Source organism: Sciurus vulgaris (genome assembly GCF_902686455.1).
Source record: "Sciurus vulgaris genome assembly, chromosome: 17".
Lineage (NCBI taxonomy): Eukaryota > Metazoa > Chordata > Mammalia > Rodentia > Sciuridae > Sciurus > Sciurus vulgaris.
Window position 1 is genome coordinate 39604200 of NC_136478.1, and position 16287 is coordinate 39620486.

At 48.8% G+C, this 16287-nt stretch overlaps 1 protein-coding gene across 11 annotated transcripts in view; it reads left to right on the forward strand.

The window, feature by feature from the left end:
* The window catches only part of ZNF536 (zinc finger protein 536), a 431821-nt gene that overhangs the window by 204818 nt on the left and 210716 nt on the right, over window positions 1-16287 (forward strand). The gene's annotated exons all lie outside the window — the stretch shown is intronic.

The following is a 16287-nucleotide window of genomic DNA, read 5'->3' on the forward strand; positions in this document are numbered from 1 at the left end:
GACCTCGCCTGCTGACTCTGAGCAGAGAGCCAGGGATCGTGTGGGCAGAGGATTTCATAGATTACTGACTGATTTATGTGTCTGAGCCCTGTCAAGGCATCTTGGAAGAACTGGCAGGCCTGGTAGGTTGGAGGGCCCCAGAGACCCTCTTCTATCTCCTTTCCCATTGGGTACCTCCCACTTCCTGTCCCTCCTAGATGTGTTGGAGGAGAATCCCACAGCTGGGTGGTCCCTGCTCCACCCAGCATGGCTGAAGGTTTGCTCTTTCAGTGGAGGCCTGACCTTGCAGGGTGCTTGAAAGGTGGAGACTGAGGTAGTCGTGGCTGGGATCTTTGTGCTGCTTCTTACCCAGCAAGGGCTCTCTAGTTTCTGTACCTTGGTTTCCCCGGAACGTTGTAATGCAAGTGTCTCTCTGTAAGGTGCTCAGCGAAGACCCCACCCAAAAGATGGAGCCTGTTTTTAGTAGTAGTTCTATAATGTACAATACAAAAACAGCTGGGTAAAATGAGAACTTGGTTAGTTGATTGATGGTTGGGAGTTACACAGCACTGAAGGGCTGGCCTCACTGACTTGGTCTCACTGAATCTGGTGGACATTTGAATCCCCAGTAAAATGGTGGGAGCAGTTGTTCTTATCACACTCTCTTCACTGGAGGGAGAAGGGGGTCATTACAAAGCAGTATTGACCTTACCCTTGGTAGATAGCTACCTTCCTTCATGTAAACTCAATACAGGTGGCTCCATCCCTGCCCACTTTCCCCACATTCTGTGTTGCCACAGAGAGTCTTGATTCAAACTGACTACAAATGATATCCACAATGATTCAATGGTTCATGTAACTCAAAGTTCTGGAGGTTGGTCTAAATAATGTAGATAAAGTAGCTGAAAGAGTACCCCCAATGATTACCTCTCTCTCCTCATAATAGCAAAAAGGCTGCCACAGCTCATACATCACCATATCACCAAGCAGAGAAACACTCTTTTCTGGAGGAATAATAACTTCTTGCATCTATTATGTCATATTTTATTGTTATGCTCATTTGTGAACCAGTCACCATTGCCAGGGGGATGTGTTATACCACTTAGCTCACGTCAAGCAGAATTAACTTTAGAGGGGTAGGGAAGGGAGAATGTGCTCTCATCCAGCCCAGTAGCTGGAAATAGGAGAGAGAAACTTTCTCACTGACATTCAGATGGAGGAGACTTGGAGTGTGAGCAACAAAGTAGTGTCCAAGATGTCATGACACCAAGGTTCTGCCAGTTGAAGAAGCATTTACCCTCCTGTTGAGAACATCTGGGGAGATGTAACCCCCATCACTGAGCAAGGGAGATGTGATTCTATAACTGGCAAGGAGTCTCTGCCCCTCCCTTTCCTCCAGTTGTAGGAGGACTGTGGGACATGGGAGAACAGATTTTTGGCTACTTTCTCCAGGTGTCCATTTCTGCCACTTCTTTTTTGGTAATGCTGGTGTTATCTTAGCATAGAAATGATAATGTATATCACTGAAGTAAACCAACACGTCCTTCCGCGTGGTCACTGTGTGCCCAGCACTGCATCCTAGTCATATTAGCAGAGGGAGGGATCTGGTCCAAGAGGAAGACAAGGCAGGATTCTCTGCTTCTGTGGAGGAGATGGTTTGACCTTGGGAATGGTTTACCTATGAAAGAGACCTGCAAACCCTCCGAGCCACAGTGCCACTGGTGTGGCTGTGCAGCAGTGGCAGAGCCTTGGAGGTCCTCCCGAGCAGAGGGGAGCAGGCTGACTGTTTTATTTTTTTTTCTTTTTTTTTTTTATTTTATTGTAAACAAATGGGATACATGTTGCCTCTCTGTACATGGCGCAAAGGCATACCATTTGTGTAATCATAAATTCACATACAGTAATGTTGTTTGATTCATTCTGTTATTTTTTCCCCTTCCCCCCACCCCTCCCACCCCTCTTTACCCTCTATACAGTACTTTCTTCCTCCATACTTGCCCCCCTCCCTAACCCTAACTCTAACCCTAACACTAACCCTTCCCTCCCCCCCATTATGTGTCATCCTCCACTTATTAGCAATATCATTCGTCCCTTGTCTTTTTGAGATTGGCTTATCTCACTTAGCATGATATTCTCCAATTTCATCCATTTGCCTGCAAATGCCATAATTTTGTCATTCTTTATGGCTGAGTAATATTCCATTGTGTATATATACCACAGTTTCTTTATCCACTCGTCAATTGAAGGGCATCTAGGTTGGTTCCATAGTCTGGCTATTGTGAATTGAGCAGCTATGAACATTGATGTGGCTGTATCTCTGTAGTATGCTGATTTTAGATCCTTTGGGTATAGGCCAAGGAGTGGGATAGCTGGGTCAAATGGAGGGTCCATTCCAAGTTTTCTAAGGAATCTCCACACTGCTTTCCAGAGTGGCTGCACTAATTTGCAGCCCCACCAGCAATGTATGAGTGTACCTTTCTCCCCACATCCTCGCCAACACCTGTTGCTTGTATTTTTGATAATCGCCATTCTAATTGGGGTGAGATGGAATCTTAGGGTGGTTTTGATTTGCATTTCTCTTATTACTAGAGATGTTGAACATTTTTTCATATGTTTATTGATTGCTTGTACATCTTCTTCTGTGAAGTGTCTGTTCATTTCCTTAGCCCATTTGTCGATTGGATTATTTGTATTCTTGGTGTAGAGTTTTTTGAGTTCTTTATAGATTCTGGAGATTAGTGCTCTATCTGAAGTATGATTGGCAAAGATATTCTCCCACTCTGTAGGCTCTTTCTTCACATTACTGATAGTTTCCTTTGCTGAGAGAAAGCTTTTTAGTTTGAATCTATCCCAGTTATTGATTCTTGCTTTTATTTCTTGTGCTATGGGCGTCCTGTTGAGGAAGTCTGGTCCTAGGCCGACATGTTGAAGATCGGGACCTACTTTTTCTTCTATAATCTGCAGAGTCTCTGGTCTGATTCCAAGGTCCTTAATCCATTTTGAGTTGAGTTTTGTGCAGGGTGAGAGATACGGGTTTAGTTTCATTCTGTTGCATATGGATTTCCAATTCTCCCAGCACCATTTGTTGAAGAGGCTATCTTTTCTCCATTGCATATTTTTGGCGCCTTTGTCTAGTATTAGAAAGTTGTATTTATTTGGGTTTGTGTCCATGTCCTCTATTCTGTACCATTGATCTACCTGTCTATTTTGGTACCAGTACCATGCCGTCTTTGTTACCGACTGTTTTACTTCCACCTCCTCTACCTCCACTGCCTGCTTCCCAGGTTGAAGCCCAGTGCCTGATCCAGGACCCTGCGTTAGTCTCAGCTCTGAAAGGACACGGTAGAGATGAGTCTGTAGGTTTACGCTGAGTGGTGCACATCCTCCAGGCCAGGCATAGGTGAACCCTGGATTCAGGCTGAGCATAGGACACTTTTATACCCAGCCCTGGGCTCTACTTTCCTAGTTGTCTCAGGTATTTCACAGAAGGTGCCCTGGGGAATATGCATTCCTGGATTTTACAGTCTAGAAGGGAGAGAGGTGTCACAAGATAAGTAGACTGAGGCATGGAGGTTAGCTTGAATCACGAAGCTAGGTAGTGACAGAGCTGAGGTTTGAACCTGCATCCCTCTGACTGCTCAGGTTTTAACTCCGCTGGTGAGTCCCGCTGAGAATGAGAGAAATCCAGCAGAAGGCAGAACCTGGCTGGCCAGCCTATCTCTGGCTCAAGGTGGCAGAGCCTGGCTGCTGTTGGAGCAGGCTGTGGAGAAATCAGAGGATTTCCACTTCCCTCCCGTGTGTGGCTCAGTGGGGTCCTCCTCGCCTCAGTGGAGGACTGGCGGGACCCACCCCAGCTCTACACTTGGACTTGGAGAGATCCCCCAAAGCTGTGATTGCAAGTGTCCCCCTGGCTCTGCTCAAGGTTCCATGCACAGCAGGTCACAAACATGTCCCTCCCAGCCCAAAACAGAGAAGAGGAAAGGGGACCCAACCCCCCATGGCCACAGGCGCACAGGCTCAGGCTCTCTGCCCGTGGGAGCTTGGCCGAGCCTCAGTTTCCCAGTCTCTTCCAGTGCCGCCATCACCCCTGCTGTCCTGTGCAGCTCTGTGTGGGTGGCAGGAAAGAGAAGGGGCTGGGCAGGCAGAGGGATGCTGCTGACAGGGCTGGTGCCACCTCGCGAATGTGCACACGCAGTCCACCCGGCAGCCTGCCCTCCCCAGCTCCACTTCTCTCCCCCAGAGCCGGCCACTGGTAGATGAGCAGAAAGAGAGAGAGGAGGGCGCCCACCCCTCCCTGGTCAGCACCGTCCTCTGAGGTGTAAATTAGGAGGGCTGGCTCGGCATCTGGGAAGGCTTCCAGAGGAGGGGCCAGAGTCCTTTGTTGTGGTGTCTCCTGGCACAGCGGCCTCGCTGGCCACATGAAGCAGGATGCTCCACTCTGTCCCTGTGCCCCTGGCCTTCCAAAGGTCCTCTCAGGGGGATGAGTCTGCTGTTGTGGGTGGGGTGGGCGGGTCAGCAGGTTCATTCTCAGCGCTGGCGTGCGCCTGTGCGTGCTGAATGCTCATGTGTGTTGGGCTACAGATATCCTGGTGTGAGCGTGTTTGTGTCTTCGGGTGGTGTCATCGTATGTATTCCTGTAAGTCGGCTTAATTTTGGGGGTGTAGGTTGCTGAAGGTGCATGGGTCCTTCTGTGCGTGCGTGTGTGTGTGTGTGTGTGTGTGTGTGTGCATGTGTGGTATGTGTTGGGTGTGCATCTTGGCTAGGGATGCATTGGTCTGGGAGTGCAAGTACACGCATTGGGTGTGGAGGTTGATGTGTGCATGTGTTGGGTGGCAGGGATGTGGACGTATGTCTCTGTGGCTATTGGGTGTGCCTTAAGGTGTAGCACTGGGTCTGCTGATATGCTGGTGTGGCTGTGGGGCTTGGGGACCCCATGTTTGTTGACACATGGGTGTAGCGAAGGATGTGTGTGTTGAGATACACGTAGTGGTACGTGGTTGTATGTGCTGATATGGACGTTGGTATGTATGTGGTATGGTTGTGTGTCGGGGGAGTGCACTGATGTGTCTTTGTGCATTCGTAAGCCTGTGTGTGTGTTGGAAAGTGTGCGTCCACATGTGTGTGACTGTGTTGCCATGGCTTGGGGTGTGCGTTGTGTGGATAAGATTGTGTATGTTGGGGATTATGATGGCTTATTATTAGGGTGGGCTTGGCCTCCTTGGTGCAGTGAGCTTCAGCCTTCCTCACAGGAAGAGTCGCTGGATTCTGTGTCAGGTCCTCTCTTCCCCAGGACCTCAGAGCATTGCTAATGAGGTCTCCTCTCCCTGTGGCCAGCAGAGCCCTGATAAGGTACAGGTCTGGTTCCTGGGGTGCAGGTTGGCCAGTGCAGGAAGCCCAGCCTCCCACATCTCACAGCCAAGCCCTCTTTGGCTTCAAACTCCTCTTGGCAGAAGCTGAGACTCAAGGTTCTGGTGTCTCCAAGCAGGAACCCTCTATTCTGGAGCTTAGCCAGTCAAGTGCCTGGAGTGGGATGAGCTCTGTGCTCTTTCAGCTGCATGCCCATAATGGTCCTAAGCACGGAGCAAGGGACATGGCAGGTGGAAGGCCGGTCAACTTGGACAGTGAAATGAAATGCTCTCTCCCAGGCACAGACCAGGACTCAGTCCATCCCACCACTCTCCCTCCAGGCACCAAAGAACCTCAGATCACAGTTCAGACCCTGGCATCCTAGACCTGCAGTGGGGGGTCATTGTCATCTGCAGATCTCCCAGATGCAGGAGGGTGTGTGGGGGTCTGAGTTGGGGCACAGGGGATGGATGTGTAGCTCTGGGAGCAGACTTTCATGGGGATGCATTCAGCTTGTCCTCAACACTGTGGACCCCCTCTTTGGGGCAGTGGTGACCTGGACTCTAAATCCAACTCTTCCTCCCTTGGTGACCACACTCCTTCCTGAGCTCAGAGGCTCATGAACTCTGGAAATGGTGGTTTCCTCTCTTCCCTCCCTCCTCTTAGTGTTCATGTTCTGAGTGGCAGCCTGAACATGGGCTGTCAGCTATTGGCACCACCCCTTGGTCTGCAGAGTACTTCAAACCTTAGACTTTTTCATGCAGCCTTGCAAAGCAATATTGTAGCCACTTTTGAGTTTATCTGGCCAAGTTCTAGGGCCACCTTGGTTGATCCAGGGGTGCAGGTCTGGGGAGGTTAGAAGTGACCATTACAAGGGTCACCATGAGTAGGGTCTTCAGAATGGTGCCCAATACAAACATCAGCCAGTTGGGGGTGTTGATCTGGCCAAAACCTGGGGCCCAGATAGACACGGGCTCTTGAGGTGGTTAAGATCAAGTCATGGGCCTCTCCCTTTCTTGAAGTTCCAATGCATCTTCTACCAATCACTTCATAAGGTCAGAAAGAGAAAAGTGTCAAGGGACAGAATGTGGTGGGTTAGGGTATGAATGTGACCAAAGTTTTCCTGGGTATGACCTCGAGCAAAGAGAACCATGCCAACTCTGTCCCTCCTCTGCTGGCATCTGTGATGCTGGGTGCTTTAGAGCCAATGGTCCTCTTTTGGTTAGTAGTTGAGGGAATGGAAGAGCTGTGAGTCTGGTGGATGAATGGCAGGAGGCTCCAGGCAACCACGGGCAGGAGGAAGCCATGGGTGGTGGAGAAGGAGGGAGCCTACCATGGGCAGAGCAGATTCCTCCAGGGGGAAGTCTTCTTCCTTGACTTCTTCCATGGGAAGCCAGAAGTGGCTACTCAGGGAATGTGAATGGAACATACTGGAACCCCTGAGGGATATAGCACTCTTGGAGAGTGGGAAGTGACTTATAAAAACTGGAGCTGTCTGGGGTGATAGGTAAGCAGTGATATTGGCCCAGGCCTTGGGGCAACCATTTGAGCCATGTTCCTTCTATGCTTAGAACTCTCCAGTGACTTCCCACCTCTTGCTTATGGATTAGAATCTGTGGTTGACAAGGCCCTATATCCCCCACTGTCCCCTCTCTCATTTCTCATTCTGCTGAGCTCAATCACATAAATCTAGCCCCTTTAGTGACCTTCGCATTGTCTTTTGTCTCTCGGGCAGTCTCTTTCTGTTTTTTTGTTTTTTTTGGTGCCAGTGATTGAACCCAGGGGTGCTTTATCACAAAGCCACATCCCCAACCATTTCACTCTATTTCCTATTTCGAGACAGGGTCTTGCTAAGTTGCTGAGGCTGGCCTTGAACTTGCCATCCTCCTGCCTCAGCCTCCCCAGTTGCTGGGATTGAGTTGTGCACATCCGGCCTCAGGCAGACTCTTGATATAGACCATCGTGGGTCTGTGTCCATCTCATCCTCATCCTTCAGTGTCACCTTCTCCAGGTGGCCTCTTTCCAGCCCATGATATGAAATATCCCTTCACCATTCAGTCTCCAGAAAGGTTACTTTGTGTTACCCTTGTGGGACCTTCTGAGAGCATCTTGTGCACCATTTCTCATTTTCTTATTTGCTTGTCTTATTCATTCTTTTTCCTTCCTGTTTATTTATTTCCTTCTGTGGGCCCCTGTGAGAGCAGGGACTTGGTTTGGTTAACTGCTGCATCTCCAGGACCCAGCCCAGCCACCCAGCAGAGCCCGGCACACTGTAGGGGCTCAAGAAATAAAAACAAAACAAAATAAAACAAGAAATAAAAACAAAACAAAACAAAAAGCAAAAATAAGAAACAAAAACAAGAAACCCCCCCACAAAAAAATTGTGGCAAAATACACAAATAGAGTTTTCCATTTCGACCATGTTTAAATGTACAGTTCGGTGACATGAAGTATATTCACATTGTCCTGAAATTATCACCACCATCCATGTACAGAACCCTTTTAACCTTGCAGAATGGAAACTTTGTACCTAGTCATTCACGACTCCCTGTTTCCCTCTCTCTCCAACCCTGGTAGCCTCTATTCTGCTCTGTCCCCCTAGATTTGGCATCTCTTGTTACTTCATGAAGTAGAATCACACAGTAACTGTCCTTTGGCACCTGGCTTGTTTCACTTAGCATTGTGTCCTCAAGCCTCATCCACGTTGCGGTGTGTGTCAGAATTTCCTTCCCTCTCAAGGCTGAGGGTTCCCTTGTGTGGCTAGCCCACAGTTTCTTTATGCCTTCGTCCCTCAGTGGGCACTTGGGTGGTGTCCACCTTTTGGCTGCTTCAGTTAACACTTCTGAGACATGAATGGAGGGGGGCGGGGATGGGTCTCTGCCCCCTCCCTCATCTGCCCAAGAGGCAGAGTTGCAGCTTTGAATTTGTGAAGGAAACTCACTGGGTCCTAGGTCACTGGCTCTGCAGAAGCCAGCTAGGCCTCTTTCTTTAGCAGTGCAAAGTGTGGTGAGGTCTGGGACTTGGAAGATGATGGGCACTTCCATCATCAAGATGATGGGACAGACTTGTGGAACAGGGCTGGAGTGGGCTTCTGGTGAGATCTTGGGCCCCGGAGGGGGCCACATCCTCTCCACAGGAGCACAGGACCTGTCAGAGGTTCTCTTCCTGATCCTTTAGAGGGTCTTGCTGAGCAGCTGATGTGTGAGTCCAGTGCTCTGCCATCAGGACAGGAGGGTCCTAAAGAGGAGGGTGTGACCATGCAGTGGGAGGATGAAGAGGAAGGGCTGGCTCGGCCACCCAGCTTCAGTGCTGGCAGGCTGTGCCCCGCCTATGGGCAGACATGGACAGCTAGCTGGTGAGCATCAGTAGATCCTTCTTGTAAGGCTACTGTGACTGCAAGCCAGCCAGGGCACAGCACAGAGCAGCCAACTCTGCACAAATTCTTTCCCCACCCTCTGGAAGTTCAGGACCCAGGATGAAACATCTACGTTGAGCAGTGAGTCCAAACTGCAAAGGCCCCATTTGTCTAAATGTCAATCATGGTGGGGGCCTGGTAGGGGTCATAAGGGCCTTGGTCTTCTTGATAGAGGAAATGGAGGTGGAGGCATGTGGCCAGATGGTGGGATGCAGGAGATGGTTTTGAGGGAGGTTGGTATGTCGGAGAGAGACAGCAAAGACCAGGGGACAGAATGGAGCAGGGTTTTGGATGTCCTGGGCACCAGTGCCACTTCCACAGAGGCAGAGACAGAGGCTTAACAGAGAAGCAGGGCAAATGAAACTTGGGCTCAGGGTGAAGGTGCAGAAGGGGATTCCAGGCCCAATGTGGTTCCTTCAGTTCTCGGCTTAGGACACTGTGAGGTTGCACAAGTGCACTGCTATCCACACAACAAAGGGGAGGTCCTTCCAAGCCTCCTGGAAACTTCTCCCTTCCCTGGTACCTGGGAGCCCCAGATCCCACCACTCGGGGCCATGGTCGGCTGCTGCAGTGGGCCCATGCCTCCTCACAGTCTCTTCCAAAGTAGTGCCATGGACCCAGTAGGTTCTCCAACCACAAGCACATAAGAAGGAAAATGACATGTAACACCTATGCCCTGTGGGTTCAGCAAACCTCTACTCACCCCTGGTCCACAGGTGAAATCTCTGCACAGGGGGAATATTCCAAGCCAACACACCTGGACCCTACTGTACTTCTAGGGTAACCAACAGCCCTTTGGCTGACAGAGGTAGTTCTTAATTAAGAAATGCAGTCATCCACAGATGTACCCATCCCACACCTGGGCACCCTGCTCCTCCAGGGAAACCCAGCCTGGCTCTGGGCTCCTGCAGCTCACTTCCCCAGGCTACACATGCAGAGCCAACCAGAGATGCCAGGGAGGGAGGGGGCGTCCTTGGGATCTCAGTGCAGGTTACAAATGGGACAAAGCAAATCCTACTTTTCTCAGGCTGTCCCCAACCCACCCCCACATCTTTCGCACATGCTGTTCGCTGCTAGAAATACAATATTTAGCTGACGGTGAAGCAGCCGGAGAATTCAACAGCCCCAGTGGTCTCCAGGGGGAGAGATTTAACCACAAAAACTGAAGTGTTATACAAGTTAAAGGCATTCTGCTCCTAACTGCTGTCAGCAGCCTCCTCCCAGGTAAAAAGTCTGTGGGGGAAGAGAGGTGGGGGCAAGGTGGGGAGGAGGGACAGGCTTTCTGCTGCCCACCTGTCCTCCTAGGCCTTCTGTCCCACTGGGCTGCGTTTCTTCAGCTGCAACCTTTTCACTGCGGTGGGGTGAAGACTTTTTTGTTGTTGTTTCTTTTATTTTTTTAATTTGTCCTTTTTAGTCGTACATGACAGTAGAGTGCATTTTGACATATCGTACATACATGGAATACAACTTCCCATTCCTGTGGTTGTACATGGGGTGGAGTTACACTGATTGGGAATTCATGTAGCAACATAGGAAAGTTATGTCCGATTCAAGAGGCTTTTTATTTTACAATAGTTGAGAGTTACAAAAAGTTGCAAGGGAGTCCTGAGTTCCCATGTATGCCACATCTGGCTTTCCCTATTATTAAAGTCACTGCAGTACATTTGTCGCAACTAATGGACCAATATTGATACATTACCATTAATGAAAAGTCCATACTTGATGCTGATTCCCTTACTTTGCTCCAGGATTTCATCCAAGGATACGACATGACCTTTAGCTTCTTTTTAAATTAACAAACTTAATTTTTAGAGCAGTTTTAGGTTCACAGTAAAATTGAGTGAGATGTTCAGAAGGTAACCACATAACCCAGCCCCCACTGCCTCCCTCAATTACAAACACCCCACATTTAGTTTTCATGTCTCCTTAAGCTCCTCTTGGCTGTGATAATTTCTCGGAATTCCTTGTTTGTGATGACCTTGACAATTTTGAGGAGTTCCAGTCAGGTGTGTCACAGACTGCCCTTCAATTTGGGTTTATCTGATGTCTTTCTCATGGCTCAAGTGGCGCTATGGGTACCTGAGGGGATGATCACAGAGGTACGGGACCATTGTCATTATGGCACATCAGGGGTATGTGCTGTCCATTTGATTTATTACTGATCATGTTGACCTGGGTCACCTGACTGAGGGAGTGTTGTGGAGTTTCCCCACTGGAAAGCCACACCCCTTAAAAGAAAGTTCAGAGGCAGAACCAGCTACATAATTTGTAGGATTAAGGGCAAAATGCAAACTTGGGGACCACTGGTCAAACATTAATAATTTCCAGGGCCAGATGTGGTGGCACATGCCCATAATCCCAGTGGCTTAGGAGGCCGAGATAGGAGGATTGCAAATTCGAGGCCAGCCTTGGCAATTTAGCAAGGCCTTAAGCAACTTAGTGAGACCCTGTCTCTAAAAGTGGGCTGGGGATGTGGCTCAATGGTTAAGCACCCCTAGTTCAATCCCCAGTACCAAAAAACAAAACAAAACAAACAAACAAACAAAAAACAAAAAGAATTTCATGGAAGCCATAGAAGAACATTAAACAAAACTCAGGGTCCTTCTAAGCATGTGTGGTCGAACAGGTGGCACTCCATTGAGCCAACCCTGTGTGTAGGACTATTGTCAGCTTCCCCCTGATTTCCCCAGAGCCCTGTGCTGACTGTCATTGATCCCTGGAGGGTTGAAGAGGGGGGTGGATGGCTAAGGAGGGTCAGAGGTGCCCAGAGCCATGTGGGCAGCACAAGCGTGGTGGAGGGTATTGGACACATCACAGGTGTCTGCAGAGGCCCTGCTGAGGCACCTGCTAGGGAACATGAAAAACCTGACCCAGGCTCCCTGCCAGCCCTGCATGGATAGAGAGAATGGTCAGGTGTGTGCGTCAGGCAGCAGTTTGTATCAAATAGCAGCAACTCCATAATTTCCTTTTTATAAAAAAAAAAAAAAAAAAAAAAATTGCTGCCTTTATTCTTTTTTTGGATATTCTCCTTTTTGCCAGTGCCCAGGGCAGCATTTTCTCCCTGAAAGACCTTAGAATACTTCACTTACAAAATGCAAAATGAGCCTGTTTATGCTGGGCCAACCGAGGAGCCCTGTTGGAGAGGGACACCTGGCTACACAGCTCCTCTTCGGCTGTGGCTGTCTCTTTCAGAGAGGAGGGCATCTCACCTCCTGGTCTCAGGTGCATACCTGTGGAAACTCAGACCCCCAGCAGCAGCAGCCTAGTCGCAATAGGAGCGTACAGCTGCCAACCGGCTTCTCCTTGCTGTTGTTCACCCAGCTGTTTAGAGAAGGAGAGAGTATTTCTAATCAGCCATATGGCATGGAGTTTTATTTGCCGTGGTAAGTTAAAATGTACATTATTGGTCAGCATCCTGCATGCAAATTTTGACATTGCATTCCAGGAGTACCTTGCAGAAGAGAGCGGCGGCAGGTCGGATCTGTGTAATTACATTGCTTTGTAGACTTGTAACATTGCCATCCCTAACTACGCCTGGTATCTCACCGCGACGGCTGCCCGGGGATATTGCTGCGCGACTCCTGTAGCCAGAGAAAGATTATGTAAACACGGTGTGCGATCTCGAAAGTGAGTAATGAAGTTGAGTACTTGTTTCAAAAATTAATAAATGGCTGGTTTACACGTGACAGAGGAGTCTCCCGTGTGAAAACTGAGTCACCCCGCGCATTGATGGATAAACCAAGCTCGAGGCACAGGTGACTCGAGCAAATTCATCCTGTGCTTCTATAGATAGGATCGAATGGACAGTTCTGGTCCATGCCCTTAACTTCCTACTTGACAAATATGAACTCATCATAGATATATCTTTCTCCTCCTTGCAGCCTGTCAGAATCTTAACCCTTGCTGCAAAGGAGAAGCATGTCGGCGGGTGTGGAGCTGTTTGCAGTTTCTGGAATGGATCCGCTGTCACAGGCTTTGGGAACAGTCTTTCAGGTGGCCTTAGACCAACCCAGTTTCTCCCCTGTGAGAACTCGGAGTTCTCAAGAGTAACTGTAGGAGGCAGCCTCCCTGGTAAAAGGAGAACTGGTCAGAGCAGCCAGGATGTGTTCCAGTTCCCCTTAGAAACAGTTGTCCTCCATCACTTTGGCCCAGTGTGCCACACTGTCCCGGGGCCAGCTGCTTTCCAGGGAGCTTTAGCTGCTGTGCATTTGAGGCCCATGCAGACAAGACTCCATGCCCCTGGGAAGCTTGCCTGAGCCTTGCAGGACCAGAGCCATGAATCCTCTGCTTCTGTTACTCCTTGATCCCCTTCATATTGCTGCATGAGCCCTGCCTCACTGGACTCAGAGACATCAGTGGCCAGCACACAGTGCATCTGCTTTGCACAGGCCTCCTGGCCTTTGCACAAACTATTCACATTCTCCTATCTATCAAGTACCTACAATGTGTCTCTAGTAAGTCTACTTAGTGCCTTGGTTCAAGCTCCCCTTCTCCGAAGAGCCTTTCTGCCCATCCCTGACAGCATCTCTTTCCTCCCTGGACATTTAACCCACTGCCCTCACACACTTCCTTGCTGGTCATTACAATTGCTGTCACCCTTTTTGAGTCCTTTTAAGGAGCAGTGTCCAGCAGGGTCAGTTTTAAAGTGCCGGCTTGTGTGACCTCCAGCAAAATACCTTCTGAACCCTAAATATCCCATCTGTAAGATGGGAAAACACTGGTTTCCAGTTCGTAAGGCTGTGAGGAATGGATAATGTACCTGGAACATAGTATCTGCTCATCAAATGTTTGTTAAAGCACAGATGGAGGAAGTGAGATTTCTGCCATGTCTTTTACATGTTAGACTGGAGAGGAAGAGTGAGAGCCAGCAGGGCCAAAGTTTGCAAACCAGGGGACAGTGTTCAGGGGGCAGCAACTCTGGTTGGGAATGTGTCGGTGTCAGGGACCAGAAGCAGGGGATCTGGGGAAAGGAGATGAGGGGCAGATTTTGAAAGAGCTTGAATGCCAGGTCAGGACTTTGTCCTGAAGGAACTGGGAGCAGCCGGAGGCTCACGAGCAGTGTGTGTGTGTGTGTGAGGGAGAGAGAGAGAGATAGAGAGAAAGAGAGAAATGTTCAGGGAGGTTTGTGGCGTGGCTGTGCTGTAAGTGGCGTGTAGGATTTTGTCCTGTTAGGGAGCTCTTGGTTCTCACTCTTTACTCTCCCTCTGGTGGCCACCCTTTCCCCGAGTCTTCTCGCAGCTGTTTCCGGAGCGCCTGGGTTCCAGGTGGTGGCTTGGCCTGGTCCTGTGGGACTCCCCAGCCCCTCCCTCCCGCCCCATCAGGGGGCAAAACTGCACCATGTTGCCAACAGAGGATATTACAGGGAGCCCCTGAAGTGGGACATTAAAGCAGTTTGGATTTTCTCTTACTGCTCACATTGATTACTATTAATTAAGGTTGATATTTACAATCAGAGGGAGTACAGGAGCAGATCATTTTTTATTAATCACTATTCTGGATTCATCATCAGTCATCATTATCAAAATATTCAGACAGTGGACAGTGGCTGGGTTTTTAAAATCAAATGAATGATTAAATTATACTACACTGCATACTGTATATGTTCTGTCTCCTCTTTCCTTCCTGGTTTTCCCTATTGTCTCCCAAGCTGGTCTCTGCTTTCCCCCTTTTCTTCCCTTCACCTAGTTCTTGTCTCCTACCTCTTCTCTCCTTCCCTCTGTCCCTTCTCTTCCCTTACTCCATTTTTTCCTTCCTTCCTTCTTCTCACCATTAATGGTACCATCCCCTAATTCTATAACTTGCTTTTTTATTTCAATGATATGGCTTAAAGACAATTCTGTTTTTTTGTTTTTTGTTTTTTTTTATTGTAAATAAATGGGATACATATTGTTTCTCTGTTTGTACATGGAGTCAAGGCATACCATTTGTGTAATCATAAATTTACATAGGGCAATGTTGTTCGATTCATTCTGTTATTTTTTCCCTTTCCCCCACCCCTCTTTTCCCTCTATACAGTCCTTCCTTCCTCCATTCTTGCCCCCCCTCCCTAACCCTAACCCTAAACATAACCCTAACCCTAACACTAACCCCTCCCACCCCCCACAATTCTGTTTTGACTCAGATTGGGCTACTGTCTCTTTTGGGGAGGTACTGGAGATCAAACCCAAGGCTTCATGCATGTTAGGCAAGTGGTCTACCATTGAGCTATATCCCTAGCCCCATGGCTTACTCATTTTTATGTCAGTATTGCATGACCATAAAAATAGATGGGTCTTTTTGTTTTTAGCCCTTCAATTGGTGAGTGTATTAGTCTCTTTCCCATTGCTATAACAAGATACCCAAGGCCTTATCTAGCTTATAAAGAAAATAGGTGTATTTAGCTCACAGACTTGGAAGTTGCAAGTCTAAACAGCATGGCATAAGCTCTGATAAGGGTTCCCCGGCTGCATCACCTCATGGTGATGGTGGATGGCTTCATGGGAGAAGGGTATGCCGGAGGAAGAGGGAGAGGGAGGGCACATGGTGAGACAAGAAGCCAGAGCGGGAGAAAGAAGGCGGAGCTGGGCTTGCTCTTTTATAACAACTCACTCTTGAGGAACTGAGTGAGGGCCCATGAGAACTGCTTAATCCCTTCCAAGGACAGTGTCCCCACTGACCCAGTCACCTTGCACCAGGTCAGTGTGCCTTAAGTCCCAGCACACCTTAGTACTGCCATTGGGGACCAAACCTCAAACACATGAACCTTTGGGTGACAGACTACATTCACGCTGTGGTCGTGGACATTGAAGTTACTCCCCACCTTTCTTCCTATTGCTCTCATACTCAGGAACACAGTGGTCACCCTGTGCCTGCCTTAGATCACACGTGACAGCAGTCTCTAGGGTAAGTCTTAAGAGGTGGGCCTGCTGGCCACAGTTTACCAGGCTTTCCAGTCCCTTCTCCAGGTTATTGCTGAATTTCAGCCAAACCCAGCCTAACACAGTTCCCCAGACATGGCCCTGGGTGCTGGCTCTGCTGTGGGATCTCTATCCTGGAACATTTTTTCCGTCTTTCCACATTCAAATCCTCTGGTGTCTTAAAGTGCCAGGAGACAGGCTTTCTCCCAGAGCCTTAAAACTTTCTGCTTCCCCTTCTAAAGTTTTCCTTAGGAAAGTGTCACTTTAGTGGATAGGGATAGAATCGAACTCATTTCTTCCTCCCTGGGTTATTATAGATCCTAGTAGGGGTTTGTCCTTGTAAGAACAAGTATGCCCATTGACTTTTTGGTGTATTAAGAGTGGCTTGGGACCTTTGGTCTCTTCTTCCCTATGGGCGGGGCTGGGGACTGGTGACTCTCCTGCTTTTCTACCTCTGAGGTGACCAGGACCCCTCCTGCTCCCTTTGCACCTGGGATCTCTGATCGTATCCTTTCAGAGCTGTAAAGAGCCATTTGTTCCGAAGAGGTGGACTCTCGTTATTAGCAACCCTGACATTTGGAATGGAGAAAAGTGGAATTTAGGGGATCCTGGTCTTCCATTTAGGAGTTGTTTTTTTAAAGTAGGTAAACG